Source organism: Microtus oregoni, unplaced genomic scaffold, assembly GCF_018167655.1.
Source record: "Microtus oregoni isolate MIOR12 unplaced genomic scaffold, Mior012 000001F_ref0000356, whole genome shotgun sequence".
NCBI classification, from domain to species: Eukaryota; Metazoa; Chordata; class Mammalia; order Rodentia; family Cricetidae; genus Microtus; species Microtus oregoni.
Window position 1 is genome coordinate 21,843,660 of NW_024543060.1, and position 23,344 is coordinate 21,867,003.

The window sequence follows — 23,344 nt, forward strand, 5'->3', positions numbered from 1 at the left end:
GGATATGGAAGCAGAGAGGGAAATCAGAGAAGCTTCCCCTTTCACGATAGCCACAAACAGCATAAAATATCTTGGGGTAACTCTAACCAAGGATGTGAAAGATCTATTTGACAGGAATTTTAAGGCATTGAAGAAAGAAATTGAAGAGTATACCAGAAAATGGAAGGACCTCCCTTGCTCTTGGATTGGGAGGATCAATATAGTAAAAATGGCAATTCTACCAAAGGCAATTTATAGATTCAATGTAATCCCCATCAAGGTCCCATCAAAATTCTTCACAGATCTTGAGAGGACAATAATCAACTTTATATGGAAAAACAAAAAGCCCAGGATAGCCAAAACAATCCTATACAATAAAGGATTTGCTGGAGGCATTACCATCCCTGACTTCAAACTCTATTTCAGAGCTACAGTAATGAAAACAGTGTGGTACTGGCATAAAAACAGAGAAGTCGACCAATGGAATCATATAGAAGACCCGAATTTTAACCCACAAACCTATGAACACTTCATTTTCGATAAATGAGCTAAAAGTATACAATGGAAGAAAGAAAGCATCTTCAACAAATGGTGCTGGCATAACTGGATGTCAACCTGTCGAAGAATGAAAATAGACCCTTATCTATCACCGTGCACAAAACTCAAGTCCAAATGGATTAAAGACCTCAATATCAGTCCGAACACACTGAACCTGATAGAAGAGAAAGTGGGAAGTACTCTACAACAGATGGACACAGGAGATCGCTTCCTAGGTATAACCCCAGTAGCACAGACATTAAGGGCAACATTGAATAAATGGGACTTACTAAAACTGAGAAGCTTTTGTAAAGCAAAGGACACTGTCACTGAGACAAAAAGGCAACCTACTGACTGGGAGAAGATCTTCACCAATCCCACAACAGACAAAGGTCTGATCTCCAAAATATATAGAGAACTCAAGAAACTAGACTTTAAAATGCTAATTAACCCAATTAAAAAATGGGGCACTGAACTGAACAGAGAATTCTCAACAGAAGAAGTTCAAATGGCCAAAAGACACCTAAGGTCAGGCTCAACCTCCTTTGCACCCAGGGAAATGCAAATCAAAACAACTTTGAGATATCATCTTACACCTGTCAAAATGGCTAAAATCAAAAACATTAAAGATAGCCTTTGCTGGAGAGGCTGCTGGAGAGTGTTTCGGTTTCTCAGGAAATTCGGGATCAACCTACCACTGGACCCAGCAATACCACTCTTGGGAATATCCCCAAGAGATACCCTATCATATGACAAAAGCATTTGTTCAACTATGTTCATAGCAGTAATATTTGTAATAGCCAGAACCTGGAAACAACCTAGATGTCTTTCAATGGAAGAATGGATGAAGAAAGTGTGGAATATCTACACATTAGAGTACTATGCTGCGGTAAAAAACAATGACTTCTCGAATTTTGCATGCAAATGGATGGAAATAGAAAACACTATACTGAGTGAGGTAACCCAGACCCAAAAAGATGACCATGAGATGTACTCACTCATAATTGGTTTCTAGCCATAAATAAGGGTCACAGAGTCTACAATTGGTGAACCTAAAGAAACTAAATAAGAAGGTGAACCCAAGGAAAAACATATAGTTAACATCTTGGCTATGGGAAGTAGACAAAATTGCCGGGGAGAAAATTGGGATCTTGGGGGTGGGGTGGGATGGGAGTAAGGAGAGATGGGGAGAGAAAAGTGAGAAGGGGAGGATGGGGGGAACTTGTGGAAAAAGGATGATTGGGATAAAGGAAGATTGGATAAGGGAGCACGGAAGCACAATTCTTAGTTAAGGGAGCCACCTTAGGGTTGGCAAGGGACTTGAACCTAGAGTGGCTCCCAGGAGCCCAAGGCGATGTCCCCAGTTAGTTCCTTGGGCAGCTGAGGAAAGGGAACCTGAAATGACCCTATCCTATAGCCATACTGATGAATATCTTGCATATCACTATAGGACCTTCATCTGGTGTTGGATGAAGATAGAGACAGAGACCCACCCTGGAGCACTGGACTGAGCTCCCAAGGTCCCAATGAGGAGCAGAAGGAGGGAGAAGATGAGCAAGGAAGTCAGGACCACGAGGGGTGCACCCACCCACTGAGACAGTGGGGCTGATCTATTGGGAGCTCACCAAGGCCAGCTGGCCTGTGACTGAAAAAGCATGGGATAAATGCAGACTCTCTGAACATGGCGAGCAATGAGGGCTGATGAGAAGCCAAGGACAATGGCACGGGGTTTTGATCCTACTTCATGTTCTGGCTTTTTGGCTGCCTAGCCAATTTGGATGATCACCTTCCTAGACATGGACGGAGCGAGGAGGACCTTGGACTTTCCACAGGGCAGGGAACCCTGACTGCTCTTTGGACTGGAGAGGGAGGGGGAGAGGAGTTGGGAGGAGGGGAGGGAAATGGGAGACTGGGAGGAGGCTGAAACTTTTATTTCCTTTTCTCAATAAAAAAAAAAAGATAAAAAAAAAAGAAAAAAGAAGAAGGCATGTACCACCACCACCTGGCAACTTGCTTTTTTTTTTTTTTAGTTAGAGAGAGAGAGAGAAAGAGAGAGAGAGAGAGAGACAGAGAGAGAGACAGACAGAGAGAGAGAGAGAGAGAGAGAGAGAGAGGATAGAAGAAGATAGAAGATAGAAGACAAAAAAATGTTTTCTTCCATTTTTTCTTCTGCCACCAGAAGTTTTAATCCATTTTGGGGATGGGGTTTTCGCCTTCAACTCATTTAATCAATAAAATCTCTCTTAGGGAATCTATAAGCAGTGTATCTGGAAACAATTAAACTCAGCAGCTAAAATTAATCACCACAGGCTCTTTTCATTCAAACAAACCAGTACCCCAAAGTTACTTACTCAGGTATTAACATTAACCACTCTTAGAGTTCAGTAAATAGACAAAGAGAAATAGTATATGTTTCTGTTGTTCTTGAGATGAGATGCTTCAAAACATATGCGAGAAAATGTAAGATACTTTCAAAATTACTTGATATTTCAATTTCTATTTAACTTGTTATATTTTATAGATAAAATGATTTTGATGTAAATTTTACATATGTGATTCTATTCATATTCACTGAATTTTTCTTAAGGTATATTAAAATTATTTATTTGTAATTATAAATGTGATATAATGAGATTTGACTTTCACATTTTGGATTTCATTGCAATATAGTTTAAACATCAATATTTGAGATTGCACAAGAAGCAGGACTTTCTATGTAAGAAACTCATAATTGTATAAGGTCAAATATCCAAAAAAGCAATTTCTTCTTGAATAACCAGAAGTATATTGCATACCACAATATCTATTCTTTTACTTGAGAAGAATAAAGTTCAGCTCCTATTCTGATGCAATAAGAAATATTTTATATCATTTTTCTACAGTCTTAGTTATGTGTAATAGAGAAATAGAAATTACTTATATTTAAGACGTAAGAGAATGTAAAAAATATATACGAATACATATATAAACTTTACATACATGGTTTAAGATTTCCCATAATCAATCTAAACATCCTATCAAACACTTCACAGTGTTGTGTGGGTCCTTTTGTACTGAAAACACCTAAGTATCATTTTCAGTAACTTTCAAGTATCCAATTTTAAATTTAATATTAAAGGTGTTTATCTGAAATACAATTTTTCTATCTCTGCTCTCTCCCTGCTCATACATTACTTGGTATAATATTTTGCTGCTTCACTTACTCAGTGTATCCCCTAATCAGTTTCTTCTTTTTCCTCTGTATTTAAAGGGAGTGGTGTTTTTTTTTTTTCAACTAAGTTCTGAAGCATGCAAAACACCATAAGTACATGGCATTCTTTGCCCTTGGAAAGTGGAAAGGTTTAAGAAGATGAATCTTGGATAAAAACATATTCAAAATTCTAAACGTTCTTTACTATAAATCTTTCAGAGCAATACATTGCATTCTAATGTACTTCCCTTGCAGAAGTGAAACTCATAAAAGTTCCTATAAGCAACTCTTGAGGACGATTTTCAGTTCCTCAGAAACTGACCTAAATGTCCTTATAGTCCAATATATAAGAAAGACTTGCAGTAATGATATTTACTACTTTTAATTATGTAGAAAATAAAGAAGCATAGTGTGTTCCTTTAAATCAAGATTCAGAGCCATCTAGTGTCATATTTGAAAAACATTTAGAGTTTTGCTCCTGTTATTTGTTAAATCTGTTTCCTTGACACTAGCAGACAAAATATGAAATCAGGCTTGGTGGTATACACCTATAATCTGATTACTTGGTAAAACCACGGGACTAGCTTGGATTATACATTTGACCTTTTCTCAATCTCAAGCAAATACAGAAATAACTGCTTTCCCCCAAAGATTTTTGAGTATCTTTGGGTGTTTGTAATGTAAACTACAAAGATGTGAATAAGAAGTTTGTACAGTGTGAAGGCGTAAGTCACAAACAACCCCACACCAGTTTGTAATTAGATTATTAAAGAGGTTATTTATTTTAAAGGGGAAAAACTTACAGATCACCGTCCCAGACAACGAGTTAAAATGAATTATCATCATCATAGAGTTGAATACAATTTAGAATATATATATGTGTGTGTATATATATATATATATATGTGTGTGTGTGTGCATGTGTATACTTATGTGTGTGTGTGTGTGTGTGTGCTGCTTAGAACCTAAAGAGTATAATATAATGTAGATTGAGAAGCTTAGTGGTCATCTTGACTACTTCTGGGGAGGTAATAATTTCTTTCTGTAATCTGAGCACTCTATGTATGTGAATGTTTTTCATTTGGTAAAAATACACTATGACTATGTTATAAATATGTGTGTTTCAGCTTATATTTTAAAATTTGACAAGTCATTTTAAAGCACTCTAAAATACCTCTATCAATTAAATATGAACTGAAGAAGAAGAAAGCACAGAAAAAGGAGATGCCTGGTACAATTTTAAAGTATTCCAGAATTAGCAAATTTATGTAAATGGACTAACACACATTTAAAATTTGAAGTGTTAATCCAAGCAACATTATTAAAGATGTATTTAAGGATTGGAAATAAAGCATGTAATACAAGAAACTTAAGATAAAAATTAAAATAATATTGGCAATGTATGATTTTTCATAGAATGATGCTAGTGATATGTAAGATTATTCTTCAAGGATTTAAATATTAAACTATTTAGATACATCCTTACCTCATGTAATAAATGGCAGTAGTGTCCTTAAATTTATATTTTGTCAACCAAAAACTTTAATATATATGTTATGAACGATCCCTTGAATTACATAATTATAGCCATTTGAGTACCAGTAGGCTTCATTAGTGGGATGCAACATATATTTTAAACAAAATTAATCACGAGACTTAAAGAGAGCTGTTGTATAGTATTTAAATATTTAACTCACATTTGTTCTCCTATAAATATTTATTAAGTAGCTCTAATATGCTAGACACCAGGGACACAGTAGAGAATAAACAGACTTGAGTTCTATTTTCATGGAGCTCACATTTTAATGAGGATCAACACACAATAAACAAATGAATAATTCATTAATCACAGCTGGAAAGGAAAGCAAAAAGTGAAAGAAGAATGGACATTGAGGTGGTGAAACTGTATTTTCTATAATGTTCTGGAAGTGATTTCTTCAGGAAGTTGCATTTACAAAAGACACATTAACAAGATCATATATGGTACAAAGTGTATGGAAAGGAGCAAAGAATTCACCGGATATGAAACACTAAAACAGAATTCCCAAGAACAGCAAAGAGAACAGTTATACTTACACAGGGAAAGAGTGACTTTCAGAACATTGTAAGCAAGGTTGGCTTATCAGATAAGTGTTTGTTAACTGGATAGAGATTTTAAGTGCATATGTGGCCTTAAACTGAATTAAAACAAATCAAGCCATTATTGTCAGAATTTTGAACATGAATATAACAATCCATAACTATGGCTAGAAAACTGAAAATACATTTGTGCAATTAAAATCCCAGTTAATTAGCAAGGATTTAAAAACAATGAGCAAAATAAATAACTGACCTTCATAAAAATAGACATATTGCAAAGTATGAAGCAAGCATTTTTCTTTTGTCCTCTTGAGCTTTGAGTCTTAGGGAAAGTATTATCTAACTCAAAATGTCACTAAACCTAACGCCTAGTTGTACCATAACTCTTTTTCTTCCTAATTCATTTTGCACATTCTTGCAAAAGCTGCTTTTACTGTATGTTCAGAATGTAGTCCTTGACTTTCCATTATATCCATCTCAGTGGAAAGCCCCCATTTAGCATTCCACTGCACGTGAATATAGTTGTTGTTTTTACTCTTTACTTTTTGGGTGCCCGCCACCCAGCTCCCAAATAAGCACCCATGGACCCTCATTCTTCCTTATAAAGGCCTGGACTTAGTTTGCCTTGTTTCTAACCCGCTTTCAGTAACATAAATATTTCCATCTATCTTTTGCCTATGTATTTTTAATTTTTTCTATTTTTGTATATTGCTTCCTTACTTCTTACTCTGTGTCTGGCTGGTGGACCCCCAATGTTATCCTCTTTCTTTTGTTCCTCTTTGTAAACCAAAGGCCAGTAAAATTAACTCATTGCTTTTTTATGAGTAAAATTTTACTTAAAATAGTAGCTCTTGTTAGATATAGGATATCTACACCTATCTGTATCTATAACTATATTATCTGTATCTATATCTTAGATAGATAGATGATAGATAGATAGATAGATAGATAGATAGATAGATAGATACATACATACATACATACATACATACATACATAGATACATAGATGCATGGATAGATAAATAATCTTCCATACCCTTCAGCAACAGTGACTGTGACAGAGTAAAAAATGATTCTCTAAGTCTAAAGCATTAACTATTTGAACATTTAGAACAGCTGTTCTCAGCTGTAAGCTGGGATTCCTTTAGTTGGTGGTGTCAAAGGACCTGCTCACGGGAGTTACCTAAGACCATCAGAAAACACTGATAATTACATTATGACTTATAACAGTAGCAAAACTCCAGTCATGACTTAGCAATGAAAATTAATTTATGGTTGGGTGTTATCATAACCTGAGGAATGGTATCAAAGAGATACAGCATGAGGAAAGTTGAGAATCAACGCTGTTGAGAAAGTGGACACAAACTTCTAAAGCAGATCATTAAAATTTGCATCTAATACTTACGAGGATAACATCTTTATGGAATACATCTTTTTTTTTTCTTACATGCCTCCAAACACAGTCTACTGAAGCTAGGCAGAAGACAGCAACTACATTACTCTTCTTACTGAAATAAATTTTAGAGAATTTGTCAACTGCACAATAGCTTTAGAATATTTAATATTCAGTTGATTATAAAATGTTTAAAACAACACTGAAGGGCACTTTTGGGAAATACAAGTTTAAAGCAAAGTTATATAAATTTTATTAAAGGTTTTAGTTTTATTTTTTTAAATTTATGGGTATGAGTGTTTTCCCTGAACTTATATATACATATATACATGTACCACATGTGTGTGTGAAGCCTATGGAGGCTGCTCCCTTGGGAATGGAGTTACAGGTATTTGTAAAATGCCATGTGGATGTTAGAAACTTATATGAGTCCTTTGCAAGAGCAGCAAATACTCCTAACAAGTGAGCCATCTCTCTAACCCTGAAGTATTGTTTTGGTTTCTGTGTTTTTTTAATTACTATATAATTTGGAAAAAAAAGTGTCTCCTGTTGTTAACTAGGTAAGAAGCAAATTTTTTGAAGAGAAAGTATTGCTCATCACTAAAGACATAACAAATGAAAATGTGTTTTGTTTCGTCGTATGTACATTTTTCTTCTAAAGGGACAATATTTTTTTGTATTTGCACAATAATAATCAACTCATCATAGCACACTCTATAAAAAGCAAAAGTCACATACACTAATTAGAAATTTAATCTAATAGCAATGAAATTTCTGAAGAAAATTGGAAATAATTTAGTTTGTCATCTTTCTTGATGCGATTCTGACCTCTATATGAATTTTAAAAGGTTATAGTGTAAGTATAGTTAATACAAACCTAAAAACAAAGCTAAAATTAATCTTAGTTAAGCTAAACATAATATCGTGATTTATGTGAATATCTAATAATTACTATTCTATATGTATTTGAAACCAAAATTGAACTGTGAATCTTTTAAATGTCCTTCTTTTTAATTATACTTAACTAAAATTATTTTACTGCATTGTTAACATTTTTGCACATATAGTGCATTTAAAATAATAGTAATATTTCATTTTAACATTTCTACTTTTAGACTTCAATGACACATCATTTTACAAAACAATATATTGATTTTTGTCATACTTTTAAAAGAAACTAGTGATATTTTTTCTGTCCATGAAAGAAATATTTTCTCTTATACCGGTAGTATGAAATGGAAGTACATATCATCTTTGCCCTTTCAAACCAGAAAAGGTCAGAAACTTTCAAGTATTTTTCTTCTAATTGCATGCATTTTTCTTTATTTTCTTCCATTAGCGAAAAATATAGTAATCTAACTGCCTTTGAAACTGAAGTTATTTGGTGACATTTACTAAATCAACTCTATTAGATCTTTTGGTCATTATATAATTTATTTCACTCATTCAGTGCAAAAAAAATGGTAGTATTTTCTACCTGGTAGGCACAGTTGAGTCTCTTTTAGGTCTCAATAGTTGAAAATGTGTACTCTTTGCCAGTGTTTGCACCATGGCAAACAAATAGAATCACATCAAACCTGTGTAAAATATATTGCGTTGTGATTTTTATCTTGAAGGAAACAAAAAAATTTGGAGCAAAGGATCAATATAACATGAGATTTCAGTATAGACACAAGAGTATTAATGGAGCAAGGATATAAACAAGTATCTGAGTGATAATACTCGCAGGTCATAGAAGTGATCACATAAGAGATGTAGAGGGGTAAAAGTATTTCTATCACAATCACAGTGAGAGTATGTTACTGACTTGCCTATAAGAAGGCAATAGTGGACAACAAGGCAAATATTATCAAAAGTTGTGTTAGAGAAAATAATATGCTGAATTTTATGATTACATATAAATTTTGAGGAAAAGTTCAATTAAGGGTACAGAAAATGTTTATTTAAAAACTTGTTTAGCAATGGCTAAGATCATGGTATACATATATCTTCCCCTAAGTGATTTATGATGAATGAGGAAGAGCATGTTTAAAGATATACTAAATCATATGTAAGTGGATAAGATATCAAAGGAGAAGTTTTTTCATAAAACTAACCTATAAGGTGACTGTCCTGCCCAAAAAAGCAAGGATTTACAAATATGTCATGGAATTACATTGGAAAAGGTCAACTAAACAAAGAACAGAAAAGACAAATAATTGTTAATGTTGTGCTAAAGGTATATGGATAAATGGGTGAGTGAATGAATGAATGAGAGAGAAAATAGCAATAACTGCAGATGAGAATATAGAATAAGAAATTTTTTGAATTCTATTCCATTAATATTCAAAATTATGATCATGAAAAGTTAGAAAAATTGTTCAAGTACTTTGAATAAAATTAAACTATAGTATCTATCTTATATATAAATGCACTACTAACTTTAAAAAACCCATCTTCACATAAATATTGCAACAGTATTTTATTAAAATTTTTAAAACATGGAATGAATAATTTTTACCTTTCTTATGTTTATTTTGCTTTAATTTGCATAGAAAAAATTCATTCTTTAACTGAGGTTGATAGACGTGGAACTCACAATAGCCTAGGCTAAAACCGAACTAATAAAATTTCTTTTGTTCCATTTTCCAGTGTTCAAGGATTGCAATGTAAATACCCAATCCAGCATCCAACATATCCTTTGATAGAGGGAATGGGTGAACAGCCTGTAATACCTCATGCAGTAGAACATTACTCAATAATGGACAAAAATAAAATATCAAGCCGGAGAAAAATACTGAATCTCAAAACCATATTGATAAATCAGAGAAACTAGTCTCAAAATGATATTAATTGTACAAATCTGACAAAGCAGAATTCTGGGAAAGTCAAAACTATACAGACAGCAAAATGTTTGTACTGAAACTAAAAAGAAAAAGTCTGGGTATGTGGTGCTTAAGAAACATCAGTTCTAGGATTTTATTATTTATAATACGGGGACAGTGGAGCAAAATTCCTAACATTCATGAACCATGGAATATACAATGCAAAGGATGAAACTCAATGGTATAATATAGTTAATCATCAGGCATCGGTTCTGATTAATCATAGAACCTTACTACCTTAAGACAAGTTTCAAATGTGGAAACTGGGGAAAGGAGCAGGGAATATGTGGGAATTTCTATACTCTATATAAATACTGCTTCTGCAAAAATACATCTAATAATGGGAAATAAAGAAAATGCATACAAAAGATACCAAAAAGTTTTGTAAGAGAAATAAAGAAGATTATTAGCTTTTATAATTGAGAAACAATTAATGACTGAATATAGTATGAAAAGTTTCTGATCAGGTGTGTTTGCAATGGGCAAATGGTGTAATGATTTTTCAGAAACTTAAAAAACTGATATATGTTCCAAGTAGGAAATCAGAGAACTGACTTCCAGAGAAGGAGAAATATTGTCATAAGGAAATATATGACCCAATATGTGGTTAATAGAGGGTAATTCTGTATCAATTGAACGAGTATACAGAAGTCAGACTATAAATATTCCATTAAAAAGAAAGAGAAAGAAGTTTACAGCAGGAAATTAGATTGTGTGTCCTTGTTTAGTAACTCACTTAGACAAAGGCAATTTATAATACCACAATAATAATACCAAACACAATTTGCATCCTCTTGTGTTCTTACTTTCTATGGGTATGGTGACCATGTTTGCAGATGTGTGTGTGTGAATATATGAATTTTTCAGAAGCATGAGGAATGTTTATTTAACTTGAATCCCTATTTCCTAACTATAGTTTCACAATGCAAGAAGTAAAATAGATATTTTCTTATGCACATTGCAGTATTTGTCATCACCTCAGAAAAATAAATGTAAACTTCTTTCCCAAATATCTTAGCTTCTAAATGCCAATTTCAGTATTACAGATGGGATTACTCCAGATACTGTGGAATCATGGAATTTTTTCAAGAAAACTAAAAACAGATATATAATATGATCCAAACGCACTGCTCCTAGGTACAAACAGAAGGGATCTGTCTCAACATAACACAGAATACCTACACATCCATGTTTATTGAGTCATTAGTTGCAGTAATCATGTTGTACACAAGCTGTGACTGGATGGCATTAATGTGTACATTTGTGTACATTTGTAACAGAATTTATTCAACCATAAAGAGGAATAAAATAATACTTTTCACACAAAATTTTATAGATATAGATAATATATAGGTATAGATATGGATATGGCTGAAGATACAGATGACATAGGTAATAGGATAGATATAGCTACGGATACTGATGTAGGTGCAGATACTGATATAGATATAACTGGAGATCATCATAATAAGTGAAATAAACAAGACCCAAAAAGGAAACATCTATTTTTAGTCAATTAAGATATGAACATAAAAGGGGCTATTTAGGAAGAGAAAAAGACCAGTGAGAGATATGGTTTCAAAAGATCACAAAGAGTCAATGTGAAAAATTTTGTTATATATATGCTTGAAAATTCAATAATGAAAAATTTTGTTATGTTTACCATTAACATATATGAATGAAAGTCTACAAATATTTATGGTGCCTTCTTCAATGCAATATTGGTGTTTCTAAAGTAGAGTAACTTGAAAATTTGTGAGTTGAATATACCTAACACTGAAAACTTGAGATACATAGTATCCTGTGATTATCCTTTGTGAAGCCAGACTTTTCGAAGCATTGCTTTTCAGTTTTATTTTAATAGCACACAGAACTATTTTTGGTGGCAACAGTCTGCAAGACACTTAAAGTAGAGCAACAGTGGAGTTATTAAAATAAAATAACCTTCAAGAATTAATACTCTTTTGAAATACTGAAGAATTATTTGCTCATAATTACAGGGAATAGACCGATTGGAAGCAGAGTGCCCTCAAGCACTCGATCTGTTATGTGTTCTTATGAATTCATTTTCATGAGAAATCATGTTAATTGCAGGCTTGAAAAGAAATCTGAAAAAGTACAAAATGGACGTTTAAGTGATATTTTAAAGAATGAACATTAAATTAGCATCTTTTAATGATTCAGCTTAATTTCATTATGAAATGAATATGCCATTAAATTTAGATGTTAGATTAAATTTCATAAGAGTAAGGACATCTTTTACTGAGGAAACAATAATTCATAAAGATAAACATGGACATTCAAAGGAAAATCATTAACAGTAATAATGTAATTACTTTACTAATATTTTTAATTATAAATACATTCTTCTCTCCCTTCCATTTTTTTTTGCACTATGTCCTCCCAGAAACAACACTAGTACTTTCTCAAATTCATGGCCTATATTTAACTGCTGAAACATACAAATATATGGTATGTGCACATTTATTCCTAAATATATAAATATAGTCTTCTCAGTTTACCTAACCTATATGTGTATGGTCTCAGGACTGATATCTTGGTCCTAGATACAAGTTGGGGTGCTCTTCCCTGGGTAAGAACATTACTCCTCCTCTCAGCATTCTCCTTTTGCCCATGTTTTTATTTTTTTTATTTTATTTTTTTTTTAATTTGGATCTGAGGACAAGTGAACTTTCTTCCTTCTGTGTTAAGAGTCCATTGATAGCATCTTTTTTAGGTGTTGTTATAGGTAGCCGTGATGATAAAATTTCGTGATTATACCCTCTCTAACAATACAAGGAGACACAATCTGAACAAAGAAAACAAATAAATGTAATGTTCCACAGACTCTTAGAAGCTTTCTGCCCCCTCTTACACAACAACTCCTAAGCTTTTGGTGCAGGGGTTGTATTGTGGGTTTATCAGATATGACAGGGTACCATATGCTCTCCTGTTCTCTGCAGCATGCTGATCAGGTATAGTGTAACTGGAGGTTTCTCTTTCGCCCACCATTTCCCGAGTAACCACAGTGAGGCTTAATATTAATTACAAACTGGCCTACTAGCTCAGGTTTATTATAAACTGGTTCTTACAACTAACTTAATCCATTCTTAATAATCTATATATTAGCACGAGGCTTGTGGAAGCCTCACAACATGCTTCTATGTGACTGCTAGCGTTCCCCAGACTCCACCTTCCTTTTCCCTTTATCTTCACTTGAATTTCCTGCTTGGCACTATTCTGTCTTGCTATTGGTCAAATCAACTTCTTTATTAACTAGTAGTAATAAAACATATTCACGGTATGCCGAAGGGCATCCTGCATCAGTATAGTTTTCTGAAATGGCCTCGATCTATTGCAAAGGGAAGTTTATTTCATGAGGAGTGAGAATTACACCTATCTTAAATTACAGATACTTTATATTTACTTTGCAATATTCATATTATTTACACAAAATCAAAAGTTTTGATTCTTTATATAATCAACAATTAGAGAATATCTGAGTATATTAACATAGTATTTTCTTGGAACAATGAAATAATTATTGGAATATTGAAACTCCCATAAAGAAATTTTAGTTGAATTGACTTAGCTTTTCTGCCTCCATTTTAATTATATATAAATAAAAATAAACATGGAAAATAAATGAGAACTTGGGGCATATAATATTACTGAACACATTAGAAGTGTTTGCAAAAACAACCTTTATAATCTACTGCCTAAAATTCCAATAGAGTATTTTTCATCTAAAGTAAATAATTTTATTTTCCCCTAACATGTCTCTTAAGAATATGTTCTTATACTGTTTTTTAAATAATAAAATGGTTCCAATTTCAATAATCCTACATCCTAAAATGGATATATTCATTAATACTTCAAATTTTGCTTATTTATTTTATATTTTTGCTTTTTAAAATGTTTTTAGTTGAAATAGAATTTAACCATTCTTACTATCCTTCTCCCTTCCTCTCTCAAACCTTCCCTAGCTCATAAACTGATAACTTCTTTTTCATTTTATTGTATTTGTTATATTTGTATGGACAGAAATATAAATAAGTGCATCATGATGAATCCATTTTCCATGATTATGTATATGGTTCCAAAGCTGACCATGCTGCCTAGGACAACCAATAATAAAGCTCATCTTGGGAGAAGCAAATTCGCCTCCTCTCCTCCCAGAAGTCAATAGTTGCCTATAGCTCCTTGTCTAAGCGTGGAACCTTTAGAATTTTTGTCCTTCCGTGTTAAAGCATCCAATGATATTGATATTTCTGGTCTTGTTTAAACAGTCTTTTCCATAATAGATTATTTCACAGCAGAATTCCTGGTATTCTAGCTTTTTTTTTTTTTAATTTTTTATTGAGAAAAAGAAAAAAAAAAGTTTCCGCCTCCTCCCAGCCTCCCATTTCCCTCCCGCTCCTCCCACACTTCTCCCCCTCCCTCTCCTGTCCAAAGAGCAGTCAGGGTTCCCTGCCCTGTGGAAAGTCCAAGGTCCTCCCCGCTCCGTCCATGTCTAGGAAGATGAACATCCAAACTGGCTAGGCACCCACAAAGCCAGAACATGAAGTAGGATCAAAACCCCGTGCCATTGTCCTTGGCTTCTCATCAGCCCTCGTTGTTCGCCATGTTCAGAGAGTCCGGTTTTATCCCATGCTTTTTCAGTCACAGATCAGCTGGCCTTGGTGAGCTCCCAATAGATCAGCTCCACTGTCTCAGTGGGTGGGTGCACCCCTCGTGGTCCCGACTTCCTTGCTCATGTTCTCCCTCCTTCTGCTCCTCATCGGGACCTTGGGAGCTCAGTCCAGTGCTCCAGTGTGGGTCTCTGTCTCTATCTCCATCCATCACCAGATGAAGGTTCTATGGTGATATGCAAGATATTCATCAGTATGGCTATAGGATAGGGTCATTTCAGGTTCCCTATCCTCAGCTGCCCAAGGAACTAACTAGCTTTTTTTTTTTTAATTTTACCTAAGTCATAGAGACAGAAGATGTAGAGTAAATATGTCCTTGGGGGCTGACCATCCCCTGACTAATTTACCTCTACATAGTGTCTAGTTGGGATTTCTAGGATGGTCTCCATTTGCTGTAAAGAGAAGTCTCTTTGATGAGGGGATGGAAATAGCTTCACTTAGAATATAAGAATGAGATATATCATATAGGAAGAAATTATGCTGCTCTAGTAAAGGAGAAGTAATAATTCTTTTCATGACCTCACTAGTCCTGGGAATTGGCTATGTTTCCAGTTTCAGTCATGATTTCCCTCCTGAGCCTCAAGTTTAATTAGACAGCTATTGTTTGCCATCAATATAAGAGTGGCACTTTTTTGCACCTTTATGCATATCATTCCATGCTGGTAATTGTCAAGTCAAGACTCATTTCTATTTCTGTCAAGGTGATGCTACAATTTAATTGTTGCAAGAAGCACATTTCCAAAATGAGTCCTCCTAGGCTTTATAAAGTATGGAACTCAATAGTGTTAACCATGTGTATTTATTGTACATCAAATTTATTATATGTAGAGAATTTTCATCTTGGAGAATTGAAATTACATACTCATTAAACTACTTCTCTTTTTTTTTAACCCACCACTCACAGGAAAAGTGTTCTAATTTTATGTTTCTCAAATCCAACATTTTGTGAAGCTTCATATCAGTAGTTCCATGCAGTAGTTACCAATAGATGGATATTATTGTTTTAGATGATGTCTTCAACTTTCATCAATGACATGAGATTTTATAGCTTGAAGACTTTATTGAAGGTTGAATAAATCTTATATATCATATGTTCTTTAACAGTTAATACATTGGCAAATATTTAAGTTATTTTTACTTTGTGGGTATAGTGGAATATTGGGATGGATAATAAATGTCTGTCTACATAAATATCACCTTATCACATTGATTGCAATTATTTGATCTAAATCCCTAGACACAGATTGCTGGATAATATGTTAACTCATTTTTGCTATAGAGACAGTTTCTGCATTCTGTTTGGTTCAGTTACTTTCCAAATAAGTACAAGATGACATCCAGTTATGAATTCCATCTGAGATTATTGATTTTTAGAAATATTTCTTTATGTTTAAACTATAATACATATGTTAATACATATGTACCTTGAAATATTATATATATATATATATATCACCACATCATACTCTTTCCAAATTCATGATTTCTTTTATAGTTAATGATGTGATGAAATTACATATCACTTGTGGTCACTGAACATATGCTTTGGGATAATGTCTGTTCAAGTCCTGTGCTATTTTAAGTTGATTTGGATTGTTTGTCACTGTTGACTCGTAATACATATTGTTGTCTATTTTTATTCTTTTGCATATACATAACTTAAAGATTTTTTTTTAAATCACCATTTGATGTTTTTTGCTGTCAGCACCCTAATTGTAGTTTCTTGTCAGTAGCATTAAGCCTTGATTGCTATAATTTGGAATAAGTTTTGCTGTTAGAAGTTACAATGTTTTTTTTTTTTTTGTAATTTTGGTTACTTTACTCAAAATTGATTTTTGTCTACACAACGTCTTCTGTGATACCATATACATGTTGGTATTAATTTCTCAGCCTGTAAAAATTAAGTGATGAGATTACTGACAGGAATTACATTGAGCCTTTAAATCTCTTTGAGTAATAAAGACATTGAGCAATTTGTAGATATTAATTATTTTTAGCCACAAATATGAAAAGATTATTTCTGCATTATCAAATTTTGTTCAAAAGTAATTATGTACCTTATAGAATTATCTCAAAGATTTAATAATACATTCTACTTTTAGAGTATAATTTTCCTCCTCAATTATTTAGGGTTATTTGGAAAATTTTTATTAGTTTATCCAGTTATGAAGAAATATGTTGGTCAGGGGAATTCACAACATTTCTAAAAATAATGTTATTTCATTTTGACTTTTATTGACATCCAAAAGTTGAAGATAAGCTCCTTTATATGTAAACAATGTGCACTTTTGACATGGAACTATGGAACTTGGAGTGCACAGTGGGGAACTGTGGCAGGAGGCAGACATAATGACTTTGACAGAAAATTAAGAGTTTTCATCTTAAACTGCAAGCAGATAACAGAACAAACCGGAAACAAAGCCTGACCATGGTGATATATTTCCTCCAACAAGACCATGCCTCTTAAACCTACTAAAAAACTACCACCAACTGGGGAGTGATGAAGGAAGGTCATTGGTTAAATAAAAAGAAACTGCTTGGCCCTCATTGGTTAGAAGCCTCATCTGCAAGGCTGTCCTGGTCTGAAACCTCATCTGCATGACTTTCGCTGTCAGAAACTTCATCTGTATAGCTCTCATCGTCGACATAAACGTCACATGTGTGGCCAACCTCACCTGGGGCCAATGTGGGCAGAAGCCTCATCTGCAAGGCTGTCCTGGTCAGAAACCTCACCTGCATGGCCTTCGTAGGCAGACACCTCATCTGCAAGGCTGTCCTGGTCGGAAACTTCATCTGCATGGCCTTAGTAGGCAGACACATCATCTGCATGGCTCTGGTGGTCAGAAACCTCACTTGCACGTCCTTCGTGGTCGGAAATTTCATCTCCTCTGCCCTCCTGGTCCAAAACCTCATCTGCATGGCCTTCGCGGTCAGAAACTTCATCTGCATAGCTCTCGTGGTCGGAAACCTCATCTGCGTGGCCATCATGGTCTCCATTCCCAGCCACGTGCTGGTTCTCTGAGCCTTCATGCAAACTGTCTGCTGTCCAGCAGTCCCAGCTCACAGTAGCCTGCTGCTCCAAACTCTCCCATTCCCTCCTTTTTAACCAGTCCCAAAAGATCATCCACAGGGCCAGGCACAGAAAAAGCCACATTCTTCATAAAAGAAAAAACGGTCTACTTAGCTCTTGTTTCTTGGAGGCTGGAAATCCAGAAGATAAGTTGAAGGTACTGGCTGCTTCCATTTGTGGTAATAAGAGCGGCGGGGCTGCGTCCCCGGCACCCGGCTGCCCTCATGGCTAGCTTTACCCAAAATAATTACATGGAAACTGTATTCTTTTAAGCACTGCTTGGCCCTTTAGCTCTAGCCCTTACTGGCTAATTCTGATATCCCGATCAACCCATTTCTAATAAACTGTAGCACCGGTGTTATCGGGAAGATTCTAGGTCCATCCTGGGTCGGAGCTGAATCGCATCTGCCCGGGAGCATGGCATCTCTCTCTCTCTCTGAGGCATCTGCTCCCCAGAGGAGAGCCATGAAGTCTGAGCTCACTTCCGCTTCCTCCCAGCGTTCTGTTCTGTTTACTCCTCCCACCTATCCTCTAACCAATGAGGGCCAAGCAGTTTCTTTTTATTTAACCAATGACCTTCCTCCATCAGGGTAGAAAGTATTAAAACACCTGAGCCTACTGGCAATATTCTCAGTAAAACCAATACTATATCCTTTTCTACTTTATAGTCTTGAGTGCTGGGATTAAAGTCATAGACCATCATGCTTGACTGAAAATAACTTTCTAATTGAATAAAGGTGCATTAATTGATGAGTGAAAACTCTATACATTTTTCAACTACTTGGCAAGTCTGATGTATAAATATCAGGAGAACTACAAACAAGGAGAAATGAAATTCTATTGGGTATGTGAGTATTTGTAGCTTATTTGCAGAATAAAAATTGATTTTTTTTTAAAAAAATTATCCCCCCTCCCATTCTCTCTGTGTATCTCAGCTTTCTTACAGCTGCTAGGGGTTTCCAATTTTCTTTCTTTTGCACAGTCACAAGACAAAATATTTAAAATTAGGGATATTTCTCACTATGCATGCAACACCCTACTACTTCTTGACCTTATCTGCAATAAGTCTCAATTATCAATTTATATTCTAGGAATGCACCATGAGCAGATGCATTATATTGGTGAGCATTGTGTATTGTCATCAAAATAAATGACTCAAACATATGGAGTTAAGAGCAGCTGTTTTTTTTTTTTCGTGTTTTTTAAATTTTATTTTTTGCTCTTTGGGGACCTGACACCCAACTCCCAAATAAATACTGGGAGACTTAATCTTACTTATGAATGCCTGGCCTTAGCTGGGCTTGTTTTTAGTAAGCTTTTCTTCAACGATCCCATCTATCTTTTTTCTCTGGCTTTTTACCTTTCTCTATTCTATGCATATTTTTTTTTAACTTTTTACCTTGTTGTTGGCTATGTGGCTGGGTGGCTGGCCCTTTGTATCTTCCTTTCCTTCTTTTTCTCTCTTCCCTCATTCTTCTTCTTTAGACTAAATTTCTTCTATTTATTCTCTCTGCCTGCCAGCTCTGAGAATGCTTTCTATGCCTAGTTATTGGATGTTTAGATCTTTATTAAACCAATTAGGGGTTTTCAAGATGCACAGTAACACAGATTTACAGAGTTAAACAAAGGCAGCTTAAAAGAATGAAACATGTCTTTGGATCATTAAACAAATATTTGACAGCATAAATGATTATAAAACATCCTAAAAAATATCTCACAACAGTTAAATGTGTACACAATAACACTAGAAACTTTAGTTAAAAACCAGTTAAAATTATTTTAAAATCTCACTGTACTTTAAACAATAATTTCTTTCTTTGAGTTTAGAAAAGTTGATAGTTCTTCCTTATTGTGAATTTTTAAAACAATGATAATTTCACTTGAGAGCCAGTACATTTAAGGTCTCAGAGATGTCAAAATTCATCAAAAAGTCATTTATTTTTAATCTAGATTAAACAAATTTGTAATGACAAAATTCAGTTATAAATTACATTGACTTTCTCTTTTATCTAACATTTAAAGATAAGGAGTTATGGACAAAAACTAAGAAATATACTTCATCAGAAACCAAAGAGGCAAAATGAAAGACACTGCATTTCTCCTTCGTTTCTTTATTTAAGAAATAAGGCAAACCCAAGTTTTGTTGTTTTTTTTTTCAAATATTGAGCATCATATTATCAACAGAAACTGACTACATCCTCCATTAAAGGGAAGTTGGATACCACCACAAATCCACAGAATACACATTAATAGTGTAACCCTTCCATTCACCTGTACGTTTATCAAAAAAAATAAGACCAATGAAAATAAAACTCTCCTCACAAATATATCATGCCTTTTGTTTCATTAAATTAGAGAAATATTCAGTGTCATATTTAGAAGTTATCATCTCATTCAAACATGCATTTCTTCTTCACATCATTCTTTTAATGAATCACCAAATATTTCATACTTGGATTAAACCAAACAAAACAATCCATCTCTCACAGCCTTCTATACCTATGTTTCAAAGGGCAGCATGCCAGTACTCAGGGGCTCCAGAACATTGTCAAAGGAAAGCCATTAGTGCATTTTATTGAGACTGTGGTCCCCACAATGAAAGGGGGCATAATTCCACCTCAACTAAAGCCTTTGTCCGCAGAAATAAGATTCCATTTCCTTAAGTAATAGCTTATTTCCTATTGACAAGTGTCTCTCTATTCCTATTACACCTCCATGAAATGCTTGTCAGCCCATCCTTGACCCAGCCAAATACAGTCATTTCAGTACGTGGTCATCAATGCTCAGGCCCATGTGCAGCTGTTTGTGTGTGCCTAAACGGCAGCATGAAGGTCCTACTGCAGGAAATCCTGTGTTTCTGTGCCTCTAAGAATGGTGAGGAACACATAAGACACCTTAGAACTAACAGAAAAAAAAGAGAATGGGTCACTGGGAAGAGAAAACTCATAGTTAGTACTATGAGTATATTATTAAAATATGAATATTGTGTAGCCTAAAGTCAAAGCACAGAAAATGGATTTTAACTCAGTTCCATTCTAAAGCAACAAGAATTCCATATTAGAGTCTCTGCATCTCTGTTTCTGAATAGCTTCTCCTGGGGGGATGACTACCAGGTGGAGGAAATTGTTGCCATGGCTGTTTAAATGAGGGTGTTATTTTCCTAGACACACATGGTAGAAAGAGAGAACTTCTGCCCTAGGCTGTCCTCCAATGTCCAGTTTCATTTATTAGTACATGGGGGTATCATTACATAGTGCTACCCTATGAATGTAGTGATATTTTCTTTGTGATCTAACAAATAAAGCTTTCCTGAAGATCAGAATGGAGAGCTAGGCCACTAGTTAGCCATAGAGGCCAGGCAGTGGTAGTACACAACTTTAACCAATTAGGAATTCCTGCTACATAACCCCAAGCACTAATAAATCATGGTTTAAAAAAAGTCATGCCTTTCTTTTTACTAACTACAAAAGTCTCCCAATTTAGCCATTTTGGGCATAGCCATTTGTTTTATTTGTTATGAATTCTGTAAGTAATTGTTACCATGTTTAACATATCCCTTTATCTCAAAACTGAGCTCAAACACAAGAAATTATCCCCATCCCCAAGTTAAGTGGAGTATTAGTTACTACATAGTTATTACACTTAATGTTTAAAAAGTATTTATTCAGAAGGACTTCGTCATAGTTAATTGAAATTCCAACATCCAGATATGTTTCTCTAGTTCGTATTACACTTTTGTCTAAAAGCGTTTGGTTCTTTGTTAAAAAAAAAAAAAAAGTATTAGTGATGACAGTAAATGTGGAATTTCTGGGGAAAAATCATTAAAGAGAGAAAATGACTCCTATTCTTCTTAGAGAGTCACAAGGATCTTGAGAAGCTATGGACCAGTTTGTCAGCTGTGAACTGATCCTGTGAAGTTACTATACTTATTCTTTATGCTTGATTTTATTTATTTGCTATATTTTGAATTATCTTAATTTTTATTTCATATTAGTTCTTCCCATTTTACAATGTATTCGTTAATATATTTGAATTCTAAGATATGTAAAATAATGTGACCTAATAAATTCTATTGCATATTATTGAAATCAGTATGCAGATTCTTCTATAATCACCTATGCATACTATATGCTTTCTGGTTGCTTATATGAATTTTGGAGGTTTAAATCTTAAAGACAGAAGAAAGAATGTCAAATGGTTCCAAAAAGCATTACATTTAAAATAAAATGTCATAATAATAAAGTATGTATTATTTTCATATAATAATTTTAACACATTCATTTTGAACTTTATATACTAAAATGATGAATCAAATACTATGTTTAAGAATATACCATATTTTCAAAATTTATTTAAATCAGCATTTTACAAATAAAATTCCACACAAATACCACATACTGTTATAAGTATATGTAATATAACATATTTAATACTTTTTTTAAAAAAATAACATGTTTCTTTTGAATATGCGTGTGGTCCCCGGCACCACTGTTCTCATGAAGTGTGAAAAAGCAAGCTTTAGGAGTCGGTTCTTAGCTTCTACCAATTGGGCACTAGGGACTGAACTGAAGTCATCAGGTAAAGCGAGCAGCTTTACCCTCCAAGCTTAAGGATTGTAAATTTATTGTTATTGATAAATAAGACCTTATTGAAATGAATAGTCAAGGAACATGAAAACTATTGTTGTTGATATTTCTATAAGTTGATTTTATATTGTAGTTAATCACGTCAATTTTGAAACACAGTAGGCATGGCAATTACTAATTAAATAATCTTGAGCGAATCACTTAACTTTTCTATTCCTTAGTTTCCTCGTGTAAACAACCAAAGCCGCATTAAAGGGATTTCTGGAGATTAAATGATTTGAGTGTTGTCCACATAACAAGCATTATATAAGTTCTGGTTAAATTTGTCTCATTTATCATGAGATCTATTAACACAATGTTTAATAAGTCTTTGGAAGAGGGTTAGATGTATAAACATACCACCAAAGAACACTAAACATATAACATGGAAAAAAACAATGTGCTTCATACTTAGCCACTTGGTTGTTCAGTCAGTCATTCACAATTTATTAGCAGGATAAAATAAATTTTCACAGAAATATTTAAATGAATATTAGGAGTTATGATAATGGCTGACAGTGGAATAATTAAACTTTACATTATTGCTACAATCAGAGTTTACAAATATTATATGTTTGCAATTTAATCCTCTTAGATGCAATTCATAATAAAATACATTATTATTATGGTTATTTAAACAACATTGTGTCCATATTATTCATGTTACTTATCAAAGAATTCTAGATAGTTCACATAAATTGGAACTCTAAATATATGAGTATAATATTTTTCCCCAAAATTTGACATTGAAGTTTTTTTTTTTTTTCATTTAATATAACTAGAAGCATCAGAAAAGAAGAGCTAAGGCAGGTTACCGCAAAGAGTGAATGATATGCTTTGATTTGGATGCTAACTGTGTTACAAAGGAGCAGCTTTCTTGATTTCCTCTCTGTGGACTTGTACATAGAACAATT